This window comes from Euprymna scolopes, chromosome 6 (genome assembly GCF_053919585.1).
Source record: "Euprymna scolopes isolate OS-2025 chromosome 6, ASM5391958v1, whole genome shotgun sequence".
Lineage (NCBI taxonomy): Eukaryota > Metazoa > Mollusca > Cephalopoda > Sepiida > Sepiolidae > Euprymna > Euprymna scolopes.
The window spans coordinates 77,097,442-77,111,406 of record NC_136487.1 but is presented as its reverse complement, the minus strand read 5'-3'; positions in this window follow the sequence as shown (position 1 = coordinate 77,111,406).

Sequence of the window (13,965 nt, the reverse complement as noted above, 5' to 3'; positions counted from 1 at the left end):
TATGTTTATTGCTTATTGCTTGAGACGGAATGCTGACAAGGTTGCACAGGCAATTTTCAAATAGCCAAAATAGCGCTCCGTCTTTAAGGGCGAAGGCTTCGTTTTCCTTCCATTACTGACCTTGTGTCAGATCTTCCTGCGATGGGAAAGAAGTAGCTAACTACGTATCAGTGGTGTTTACCCTGTCGGCGGGCTCCATCATGATTTAATGTTTTGTTATTATAAGCTTCTAATAGGATCTAAAGGAATCGCATTCATCAAGAAGCTTCGTAAAATTGGAAGCGTCGAAATCGTTCTATGCTAAAACATCACAAACAGAGAATCATGCTACACCCTATTTTCTTTTTATATATTGTCTTCAATGATCGATAATCTTAATAGATGGTTTTGATTGTTATATGTTTTATAACGCCATTTAAAAATGGCGTCACTAATGTCATTTAAATATGGTGTCTTTAATGACGTCACCAAAGATGGCGTAATGTTACTCGTTATCCATGTACAGAAGTATTACATAACTGACGGAAAATATAATGCGCGTATTAATGCTTGATAAACAAAACCCTTACCCGGTAATCTTTTTCTTGTTAACTTTTTTATTCTTAATATCAATATTTATCTAAATAAATAAATAAATAAATAAATAAATAAAAGAAAACTATCGCTAGATTGTGAAATTTGTAACTACTTGCCAATAAAATCGACCGAATATACCAACTTGGCAGAGTCCCATAACTTGAGAATGGTTGTGAGTATCTCCCAGTGCTGCATGCATTTAGTGTTCAAACATTTTTTTTTTTTATATGAAAATTAAAACAAAATAAAAATAAAATATGAAAATTAAAACAAAATAAAAATAAAATATACTTCAATCACTGTTTTTTTTTTTTTTTGTGTGTGTTGTTTTTTAAAGACCTTTCGGTGCTTGATTAAACTTGCACTTAAAATGAAAAGATTTAAATAAAAGGAAAATATAGAAAAGTACTTATGATGTATGTACCCGTTACGGAATGAACGTAACATATTCTAAAAATCACGTAATTTGATTAAGTATTTTTTATTTGCAAAGAAAATCAAATTTTATGACTTGCTCAATGCAAGAGAAACCAGTTGCCATATTTGATTGAACCCAAGATTCATCATTTGTTACCTCCCCTTTAACAAGCTAACCAGAAGTAACTGCTCATCAATGGCTGACAAAAATACTTAATCGCTAAAAAAACGTAAAATGTTATTATCTCAAATAAGATAAGCTACTTCATCATTTTTTGTGATTATTGGAATGAAACATATTCGTATATTTGTGAGTATGGGATGACCCTGCATCTGTCAGGATGAGGTAGATTTTGAGTAGTCCTAGATCGTCATCTCCCATCTTTCGGGTGGAGTATGTTTATTGCTTATATTGTTTATTGCTTATTGCTTGAGACGGAATGCTGACAAGGTTGCACAGGCAATTTTTAAAGAGCCAAAATAGCGCTCCTTCTTCAAGAGCGAAGGCTTCGTTTTCCTTACGTTACTGACCTTCTGTCAGATCTTCCTGCGATTGGAAAGAAGTAACTAACTACGTATCAGTGGTGTTTACCCTGTCGGCGGGCTCCATCATCATAAAGGTTTTTTGTATTTCCTAAATAAGTGGCATTCTATATAAGCACCCTTTTCGATTTGAAAAATTAACGTTGCACATATTTCCAATTCTTATTTCTTCCTTTTCTTATTTTGTACTAAACTGAGACAAAGATCTATACAACTATAACTTGTAAAGTATTGAGATCAACTATATATATATATATATATATATATATATATATATATATATATATATCAAATAAGATGTGCTGTACGTATGCATATATATATTTACATATATATATATATATATAAATATATATGCATGTATCAAATAACGTGTGCTTTACGTGCGCATATATATATATATATATATATATATATATATATGTTTACATATATATATTTATATTATTTACTATATAATATAGAGTCAACCGTATCAATATATAGTTTATTACATGTATATACATGCATATATTTATGTGCAAGGAGAGAGAGATAGAGACACAGAGATAATAAGATAATAAAGTAGTATTGTGCATAGCGTACAATGATGCGCCATTGTTTCGAACTTATGCTCTCTTCAAAGACAAAGCAATTTAATTCTAAAGATATAAAAAAAGGACGAAACTGTGGCTTGTCAATGCAAACTATATAGAATCAAACTTAATTGTAGTATTGTATTTGCATACCATTTATTAAACTTGATATAAACTGAGAAATTTGGTAATAAACTTATATATATATATATATATATATATATATATATATATATATAAGGAATTAATAACAGAGGTCTATATTCCAAATTTCATGATGAGCAGCTTACAATTTATTCATTTGAATTTTAAAAATTTCAAAATGGCCTAATGTAAAAAAATAACTATAAGGTATTTGCAGTTTTTCTTCCAATTTAGGGGTTTTCAATCATGTCCAAACGCATTTTATTTCCTTTTGGTGGATTGATTTTTTGCTATTTCTCCTATGAGTTATGGGCAAAATAGATTCATTGGTTGATATAATAATTAAGTATTGGGTCAACTCAATTAAAAGAATTAATTGTAAGATTTTCAACATCATGAAATTTGGAATATAGACCTTTTTTTATTCATTCGTTATATTGCTCTGTAATTACATTGAGCTTCCTAAATAAGGATTCGTATGTATTAAAAGAAAATATAAGTGAATAAAGAATATTTCCACAGATATATATATATATATATGTATATATATATATATATATATATATATATATATATTATCATTATTATTATTATTATTATTATTATTATTATTATTATTATTATTATTATTCATTTGAGCAGTGACGTTTTTGGACTGTGGAAATAATTATATCATTTTTCACATTCCGGAAATTCTATTATCAATTGCGCATTTGGTTAGCATATTGAATGGCATCGTCCGGGCGAGTGTAAAAAATGTTTATTTATGAGACATCGACTTCGGTTCTCGTTGGTTGGATAACCACACCCCTTGCCCAAGACGAAGTACTTTCATTCCATAGTCGGATTCCACCGCGGTTTGCTTGATCTGTGTTAGTTAATAGACTTTCTTCTGTATGACGCGGTTGCTCAAGTAGCAGAGTACTCACCTCGTATGCAAGAAACTTGAGTTTCGAATCCCGAGTTTCGATGTGTCTAACTGAAGAGCCCAAATGAGACGAAAGTCGAGTTTTAAAGTTCCGGTTTGTTGGCGTTCATGGCTCTTGTGAGTTGCGACGTTGTTTGACTGGAAATAACATATATATATATATATATATATATATATATATATATATATATATATATATATATACTAGCAAAAGTACCCGTTCTGGACTGGGTTAAAAGCAGCCTACAGAAAATGGACTCTGATTTATGAAAGTATGATAGGTTATGAAAAGGAAGGGTTGTAAAGAGATAGCTTCGAATTTGGAGATATCAAAACCAAAGCAAAATATGATGAAATAAAAATAAAATAGATAAACCCCATAATTTATTATACCATACCTGTTCACACTGAAATACTTATCACAATATTCACACTGAAATACTTATCACAATATTCTATGGATCTATATTAAAAAAAACTTGTTAAACTTTGTGATATATTTTCATTCTATGGAGATCAGGCGCGAACGAACACCCCATAATTTTATTATACCATTTTTCTTCAAACTGAAACATAATTATCAATGTATACAGGGTGACCCCAAAGAAAAGGGCCCCAACTCTAATTAGGCCCCGTTTCTTAGTGTTTTGTCTGAATGAAAAGAAATTTGGGTCATAACTAGTTTATTATATTCAAAACATCACATAAACACACTAGGGTCTTTGGCCTTTTTTTTTCTCCGTTCTACAGCATATATTCTAGATGGCCTCCATTTAGCTTTTGGGTTTTTTTTTGGGGGGGGTCACCCTGTACTTACGCAGAGAGATATGAAAAGTCTTTAATAAAGTTTGTTCGTATTTCCATTCTATGGAGGCCAGCCGATAACGCAGATCCCACAATTTTATTATACCATCCCTATTTAAGTTAAAACATACCTATCAAAGTATTATTATGTACATCTATATCAAAAACACTTGTAAACGTTTTTTCTTGATTTTTGAATTTTTTATTTCCATACTTTGTGGACCAGGCGCGTACGCAGACCCCACAACTTTAATGAATCATCATTATACCAGATCAAACATACCCATTTCTGTGTCTCGATACATCTTCTATCATTATATGTGATCAGTTTTCTATAATAGCCAACCATATATGAGCCTATTTGTGACCAGACACACACACAGACGTTCATCTTTATATCTATATATCTATATATCTATATATATATATATATATATATCTATATATATATATATATATATATATATATATATATATATATATATATATATATATACTAGCTGTATATACTCGGCGTTGCCAGGTTGAAAACTATTGGCGGGCAGAGGGTTTAGTCACATACTATTTAAAATACACCGAATGTCCTAATTTCTGACGATTTTACTGAATTTGGGTCACATGTTAAATTTATGGAAACATAACACACATGAATTTTCGCCTGTGAAAATTAAACAAGAAATAACTTAAAAGGGAAATTACTCTCACGGCTTAAATAAATAAACTTACTTATGTTTTTAAAGACCACTGATGTAGGCTAATAATAATTGAATATAAATTAAATCGAATATAAATCGAATTAAGAATAAATTAACTAAAGCAACTTAACATGGTATTTCTAAATAGAACAATGATAAGGATTCTATTACCACAAACAATTAACATGTAACTAATTATTAAAATACATTTTCTTAAATGTGATATGCAAATGACGTTATGACTTGAATGTCAATGTGAACTATACTTTGAATAAATAGCATATATTGAAATCATGCTGGGATGTAAATGTGAGAGGATGAAAATTAATTATCGAAATGGTGTACTTTTGGTGTGTATTAATCAAATTGTTGCATTAGACAAATGTGTGTGTTTTGAAAATGAAATTAAATTTTATACGAAATTGAAGGTCTTTTTGGTTCCCCGACAAAAGGAGAGGGAACCTGTAAATTCATCCTTGTCCGTTCGTCTGTTCGTCCGTTCGTCTGTCCGCACTTTTCTCAATAACTACGCCTTGGAATTTTTTGAAATTTCGCATAAACATTAATGATATGAATAAAATGTAACAGAACGGATTTTCTGGGGAAAACTCCAGTTGCTCCCCTAGGGGTGCATTTCGTGTTAAAATGGCTAAAATTGACACTTTTCTATTTATTAAAAAAGAAACTGATGCCTTAGATTTTTATAAAACTTTCTGAAAAGTTGTAACTAACTGATTTCTATATAATTTTGTTTGTCTATAACTTCGCGATAACTCTTGGGTGTGCCCAAGGGTCACTTTTAGAGCTAATAAAAACACTACCCTTTTGGAACTATTTTACCATATTTGTCCAAAATTTTCTGTGTATGTCTATTTAGCAGTTTTGCATGGTGCTGAAGTGAAATTTAAATATGTTTAGGCGTTTGGGACATTTGGAGCTAAATGGAAGGGTGGGGTGCAAATGATGGACTTAGTCATTTCTTGTTTTGCATGGTGCAGAGCTCAAATTTACATATGTTAAGGCCTAAAACTGCACCGTTTGTTCATTTTCACTAGTATTGGACGTTCCCTGGGGACTTTTAGGGCTAAAGGTGGTGGGGAGCAATGCTGAACTTAGTTGTTTTTTATGCTTCGCCCACTGTGCACTCAGGGGGGACCATGGATGCTTCACTTGTTATGCAGCAAAATGTAGCACAAAATCCAAAGGGAAGGGGGGAGACGTACTATTTTGTTCAAAGAAGCCTATCCTCCTTACTCCTTAATACTCCGAAATATCGGTTGATTTTAGAAAAGTATTTCCTTATTGTTTTAACTTGTCTGCTTACATGATTATCCACTAATTCCATATGTTAACCAATCTATACATAGATAAGTACATACTAATTTACTTTCAAAGTTCTATTTAAAGTTATTAAACACATTTACATTCAAATTCTTCCTTATATATATATATATATATATATGTATGCATATATATGCATAAATTAAGTAGTAAAAATAAAGTTTACAAGCCAAAAGCTCCCAATAAAGACACAGCGAATATAAATATTGATACTATAGAGTAATCTGAACCAAATAAAAAAGAAAAAGCTCAATAAAACCAAAATACGAAATAAAGCCTGTCATAAAAGAACATTATTTAAGGCAGTAAATTATGATGTTGTTCGACAGGATACTAAAAACGAAATATTTATATTTCTTAAACCTGTGGAGAATATCCTGTCCAACAATAAATTATTGTAAATCATAATTTACAGTCTTAAATTGTGTTCTTTATATATATATATATATATATATATATATATATATATATATATATATATATATATATATATATATAGACAAATATTATTGAATAGCACGGAATTATTCTGTTTTAAAATTTTCTTTTTATCTTCTCCAATCTCCCTATTCAATAATATTTGTCTAAATGAGAAAATGCTGCTTAAATATACACAATATATATATATATATGTATATATATACATAGATATATATATATATAATTTAAGACTGTAAATAATATATATATGTGTGTGCGTGCGTGCGTGCGTGTATGCATGTATGCATGTATGTATGTACGTACGTACATGTGCGTGTCTTTATATAAATATATATGTGTGTACGTGTATGCATGTATGTATGCGGGTGTAGTAAAATTTGTTTTCCCAACAAAAACGCCTGATTGTAAACATATGTACACAAATGAATATATATATATATATATATATATATATATATATATATATATATATATATATATATATATTCACATATACAAAGGTACAATGTAGCCATAATAAGAAATTTCTTAGATCGCGCTAAAATGATATCCCCCACAAAAAGCATAAATTAATTGAAATAAAAAACATCAAACAAGTACTCGTCAGTAATCATTTTCCTAATTATATTGTGGATGAACAAATAAAACGAATGCTATAATCCCTTGAAACCCCTAATGATAATATTAGTCAGCACCGCAATGCAACCCCCATTAATATATTTTATCAAAATCAAATGACACCTAATTTCAGATTCGAAGAAAATGCAATTAAAAATATCATACGTAGATACTTGACGCCTTTTGACAGTAATTCGAAAGAAGTTTAGGATACAAAAACCTCGTGGTTAGAAACAAATCATCACGTGTTATAAAAACGTTGGAACAAACCAATGTATAAATTCCAATGCTTTATGGGAAAATGTAACTCTGAAAATAATACATACATTGGCCATACAACAACAAGGTTATCCCGGCGAATAACCATGTCCATAAATAATACTAGTGCTATATAAAAACATTTGATAAAAGAACATAACTGCCCCCCTTCAAATCTTAGAAAGGTCCTCGTTGATAACATAAAAATTATACAACAGGGAAATATTATTAAAAAATTTAAAATTCTTGAAGCGTCATATATTAGAACCCTTTAAACCTATATCGCATTCGAGAAAAGTAGTAACGTTCTAAAATGTCTTGCGTAGTTCGTAGTGGACGGACTTTGTTAACAGTGTCCACGAACCTGCTGATTTTAATACTCGAATTTTTAATCGACTTTTCGTCGACTCTATATATTTTAACTTATCATCACCTAACGCCATTTACTGTATATTTTAATTTTCAATATTAATTCTCATTTTCGCTCCTTCGCACTTTTACTTCAACACCTGATGATGATTCAGGGACGAATCGAATACGTTCGTGACAGCAAGAATTATGGAACTTTTATTAATATTTTTTATTTTGATACAAAAAAGATTATACGGTAAATCCAAAAAAATTTAAAAAAAAAGAATCATAAAACCCCGTTGCATTTAATAATAATAATAATAATAATATATATATATATATATATATATATATATATATATATATATATATATATATATATATATATTATTATTATTATTATTATTAAATGCAACGGGGGTTTATGGTATATATATATATATATATATATATATACCATATTAAAGGTATCCAAGAGTGATAACTAATGCCTTTAACGAGGTTACTAAGAGTGTTACATACAAGAAGAGCAAGATATATTTTTATTAATATACATGGTCGCCACACTGCATATAGCTAATGTTTCGGACAAATGGCCGGTTAAAATCAGAAGCCAGGCTACATAATTATTAAGTCGCCTGACGAGGACTTCTGGTTTTAACCGACCATTTGTCCGAAACATTCCCTGACCAATCTCGCTACTATTTAAATTTGTTTATATTATTAATATATATATATATATATATATATAGAGAGAGAGAGAGAGAGATAGATAGATAGATAGATAGATAGATAGATAGATAGATAGATAGATTAAAATAATAATATGTAACCGATTTCTACATATAAAGAATGTTGATACGTGTTATTGACTGGTACTTTATTTCCATTATGTAAATTAAATTATATATCATGTATGTATGTATGTATGTATGTATGTATAAATATATATATATATATATATATATATATATATATATAATGTAATGCAGTGTTATTAGAAAAAAATAAAGTGGTCTATTAATTTGCAAGAGAATATATACACATATTCAAATATATAAAAAGAGAAATACATGATGTCCATTAAAAAATATACATGTACTAAATACTTATATTTTAAGCTTATCGTAAAATTTGCTCTCTTATCAATATGCTAAAATGTATATCAAATATTAGCAGATGTACCCGGTGTTGCCCAGTATTAAACGTAACGTTAAATTCCTTTAAAAAAAAAAAAAAGTAAAAACCGGAAAGAAACTGAAACATTTGCATGCGAGTATTATATTTTTTTCTAACCACTTCTTCTAAGTAAAAAAAAAAAGAACGCTCGAGCTGAGATTGAAACAAAAAACCTCAAGACAGCTAGTTAAGGACTATAACCATTACACTACCTTGTTAAGATCCTGGGGAAGTGTTTTAAAAACTACTTATTCTTTACATAAGAAAGTTGTCATGTGAACAATTCGCGCATGCGCAATCGTGAAACAGTTGACAAACGGATAAAAATCAGATGCCCCCCCAAGTACAAATTTTTAAATTTTGACCTCTTAGAAGCCTTAGAATTTAACGTTATGTTTAATACCGGGCAACGCCAGGTACATCTGCTAGTAATGAATAAATTTTAATTGTGGTAGCATACGTACATATAGAACCGGTGTTGAATATTTATTTCTAGTATTCGATTTTAATGTTTGAAATTTTAATTTTTATATTTAGAATATTTAAAATCGTATCCTAATAATACATGTAAGCTTTAATTCATATTATCTTTCAATTATTGCATGCACTATTGAAAAATCGTCTATATATATGTGTGTGGTGTGTGTGTGCGTGTGTGTGGGGGGGGTGCGTGTGTGTGTAATAATAAAGCTGAAACGGAAATAAATGTTCAAATTTGAAAGGCTTTCTTCGCCGAACATATTTCCTATAATTTGTATATATTATATACTAGCGAGGGGTACCCGGCGTTGCCCGGGTGTTTGGATGTGTGGGGGGTAAAAAAAAGTAAGTATGAGAATCGAACCCGAACCCTTGAGGCAAAGTTGTAAATTAAAGTGTGAAAAAAAAAAACGTGCGACGTTAACCATTGCCCCACCGCGAGATGCTAACGGAAACACGTTTGAATTTATTTAATTACTTGGATTTAGCAGATGCCCGTTTTAATGAGTTAATGAGGTCAAGTTTGACTGCGGGATAGTATATTCATTTACTGCTGAACGCTTTTTTTCTCTTTTTTTTTTTTTTTTTTTTTTTTTTCAAGATGTTATAGGAAAAAGACTAACCCACATGCGGCGAGCGACAAATATTGAATATTTATCTTCCCGAAATCGAGCAAATTAAATAGACAGGTGAGCTTCGTTGTTAACTGTGAGATATTACGATTTATATGTGATATAAAAAGTTTTAAAAAGTTGTGAAGCAAGCGACCACTTCTCTGAAAAAAGCCTTTTGTTGACATACAGAAAAAGTGAACACACATACATACATACATACATTTTCGCTTTTATATATATATATAGATTATTATTATTATTATTATTATTATTATTATTATTATTATATTAGATGTGTAAATTTAAACTTCCAACCTAATAATAAAACACAATAATACTACTAACACCACAATGAACCAAACAAATGCAAAACATGAATTTTCATGTTTATTTGAAAAATGTCTTCAAAAACAATCTAAAAATTCATATAATACATATACTGGTCATGCAACAACTCTTTCTCGACGATTACCACACCGACTTTCGGACAACAGTGCCATCCAACGCCACGTTATCTTCCGAAATATATTTATAAGTAACATAAAAATTAGATAACGAAACAACTGAAGACAAATATTAAAATTATTGGAAGCAATACTAATCACAAAACTACAGGGAAATATTAACTGAATCGCATTCAATGCCGGCACTAATATATTAACCGTCTTCAACAATCAAAAAATAATAAATAAATAAATAAATTTAAAAAATCAACTCAATCACACACTGCACCTCTCCTTTTCTGTCCTCGGTCAGGTGAGGAGAAATCATTCAACGCTGAAACAATTTATAGTTATGCTCCTATACAGAGGACCCGTTTTTGCGGGGGGGGCTGGATCTTTATAACTTGGTCTTCGGTACAAGATCAAAGTGTAGTATCTGTTCTTCAGATCCTGCACTTCCATTTGTTGTTCTCTGTCAGAGGAGGAGAAATCCTTCACGACTGAGACAATTTTTATTTTTGTTCCTTTTCTCCACGTTAAAAAAACGACCCTGGTGTCTAACTCTGTCCCGTGGGGAGGCATTGTAAATAGGAACATAAGAGGTAAGCCTCTTCTTTCCAACTGAGAGTTTAGACAATTAAAATAAAATAAACTAACAATAAATAGACGAAAAGAACAAATTAACAAATTTACTATAAATACACTTAACTACGCCTCGTCAACAACGACAACCATGCAACGACAATTGAGATCACTAATCGAAAGCGCCTGAGCAAATGGGCAAAAGAAAATACTTTGTGCCATAATATACAACCTGCCAGCCGAAAACAGAATGTTGGATGAATAGAGCGAATTACTCGTAGAATCAGAAAAATAAAAACTCAGTCGCATTCAACGATTTGTTGTCGTGTCGAATTGTACAAATATATATATATATATATATATATATATATATATATATATATATATATATATATATATATATATATATGTTTATTTTCGTAATATTGCGTTGTGATTTGGCTTTCAAGCGCACCTGATGTGCATTTTATTTTATTCAAATTAAATCTACGTTTCCATAACGGAACTAACACCCACAACGTTAATCGCGCGTAGCCAACGCACCGTTCCGGCATTTCAAAATGCAACCACTGAGAGACAACGCGCGGATCTTTACCAACTGACTTTTCTTTCTCCAACTTTACAACGTGGCAAGAAAGAAGAAAAAGAAAAACATGAAAAAAAAAAGATATAGAAAATACTGAAGATGGAGTTTGACTCCGAAATATATTGAAATTATAAATTTCAAACAGAAAAATATTTGTTTATTTTCGTAATATTGCGTTGTTATTTGGCTGATGCGTATTTATATATATATATATATATATACGTGTGTGTGTGTGTGTGTGTGTGTGTGTGTGTGTGTGTGTGTGTGTGTGTGTGTGAAGGCATTAATAATGCACAGGATTTTATAAAAATAATTTATGTTTATTGTTTCTATTTACTTGCCTCTTCAGGAGGGCAGAGTTAGACACAATGTCGGTTTTTTTTAAGGGGCACACTGGATAGGAACATAAATATAAATTGTCTCAGTCTAGAAGGATTTCTACTCCACTGACCGAGGACAGAAAATGTGAAATGCACCATCAGAACAGATACTACACTTTGTTCTTAGGCAAATATTTCCAATATTTTGCAAAAGAAATCCTCATCAAAAGTTAATTAAAGATTGTGATTGGATAATTTTGCATTGCGTTCAATATCACTGCAGTTCCGCTGCCAACCGCCTTAGATATAAAATTAAAAAGGCAAAATCGTTAATCACAATTTTTAATATTCTCCTGATGGAATAATTTTATTTTAATGTATAAGCAAATATATTTTAATGTACACGCAAACTCACACACACAATCATACACACTTCGTCCCTCCGCGAGTAGATATGGTACAAAACCGGAAGTCGGGAAGACTAGGTCAGCATACTAAAGGTGATTGCACTATAGCACGCAAAAAATGGCTGAGCAACCTCAGTAGGGATGGCTGGGGCTATTACAATCAACTAGCTACTTCTCAAAGAGAGACTGCAAAGTCATGAATGTTAGCCTTCTTAGAAGTACCCAGCTAAAGAGAACAGAACGGGAAGAAATTACAACGGCCCATCCTCTGTCTGATTGGTCGTCGAAGACGTCACCGACTAGTATGGAGTACTAAAAATGATTCAGTGATATAAGATAGTATTTTGAAATAGCAGAGAAGAAAACCCCAAACACAGCTCTTTGCGTACCTAATTTGCATATCTGAGTTTAAGTAACTCATAATGAATTAATGTTCGACTAACAGAACCCGTGGAAATTCCACGGTAGTTGACAGATTTTAAATAAAATGAATAAAACATAAATTTGAACAAATAACGACGAATGTAACATATTTCTTAGCAAATTCTTTTTTACTTTTTAAAGCTAAAAAGAAAATTGGATTTTTTCAATGAAACTTCAACACGTAAGACATTGTTTTGTTTTGGGTTTTTTTTATAAATATTTTTTGTATAGATTCTAAAAGAACAGATGTCAATTCGCTTGCATACTTTTTTTTCATTTTAAAAAGAAATTATAATAAAAAAAAACACTTATAATCTCCTCTAAACATGACTTTTTTTAACGATAAAATAGAATAGATAATTTGAAATTGTAAATAGACAGCCATGTTTTTATTTTAATTGTTGGAGAGGAAATGGTTTTAATGATTTTTAACTGATAAAGAGCGGCTATAAAGGGAGGTAATTCGTTTCTTACTAATTAATGTTTGTGACGATGATTGTTTTTTTTAGTGTCTTTTTCTGGACGTACGATCAAGTAAATATATATTTAGATGTTATTCAGTTGTAATGTTCTTTCACTCTTTTCCCAATATAAATGCAGTAAGTTTGTTGATATTAACAGTGATTAATTAATTTAATTGTACAAAAAAGGATAAATTACTGAAATTTTTCTTGAAATAATTGTTATTTAACTTTGAAGAAGTAAATGAAATAAACATCGTTAGCTAGAATAAAAAATATGCTGACAAGTCATAAGCAAAAAGAGTTTATAAAGTGGAGAGCAAATAATTTGATAAGTCGTCGATTTTTGTGACAAGGAGACAGAAATACGAAGCAAATACACGTAATTTGCCAGAGAGCAAAAAGGAATATTAAACATCAAGAAATTCAATAAAATAACGAATAATTGTAGGAGTGCTATGAACAGTTAATAATAAAAAACTGGGGAAAAATGATGAAAATATTCAGTATCTTAAAAAAATTCTTAGATGAGAAAACTAACTCGGAGAGTTAGAAGAGAAGCCAACAAACCAAAAAAAACCGGTGAATTATTAAAATATATAACAAACAACTGTTACTAAAGGCCAAATAAGTTATTTTTCAACCTACCTGAATCAGTTTTGTGTGGTTTAATATATTTTAAAGCACCTATTATATTCAAAACACAAGTAGTGCCGCGTTGTTAGATGAAAATGACAAGATGGCCGACATCAAACATTCAACTGGAAAGTTTCAATAAT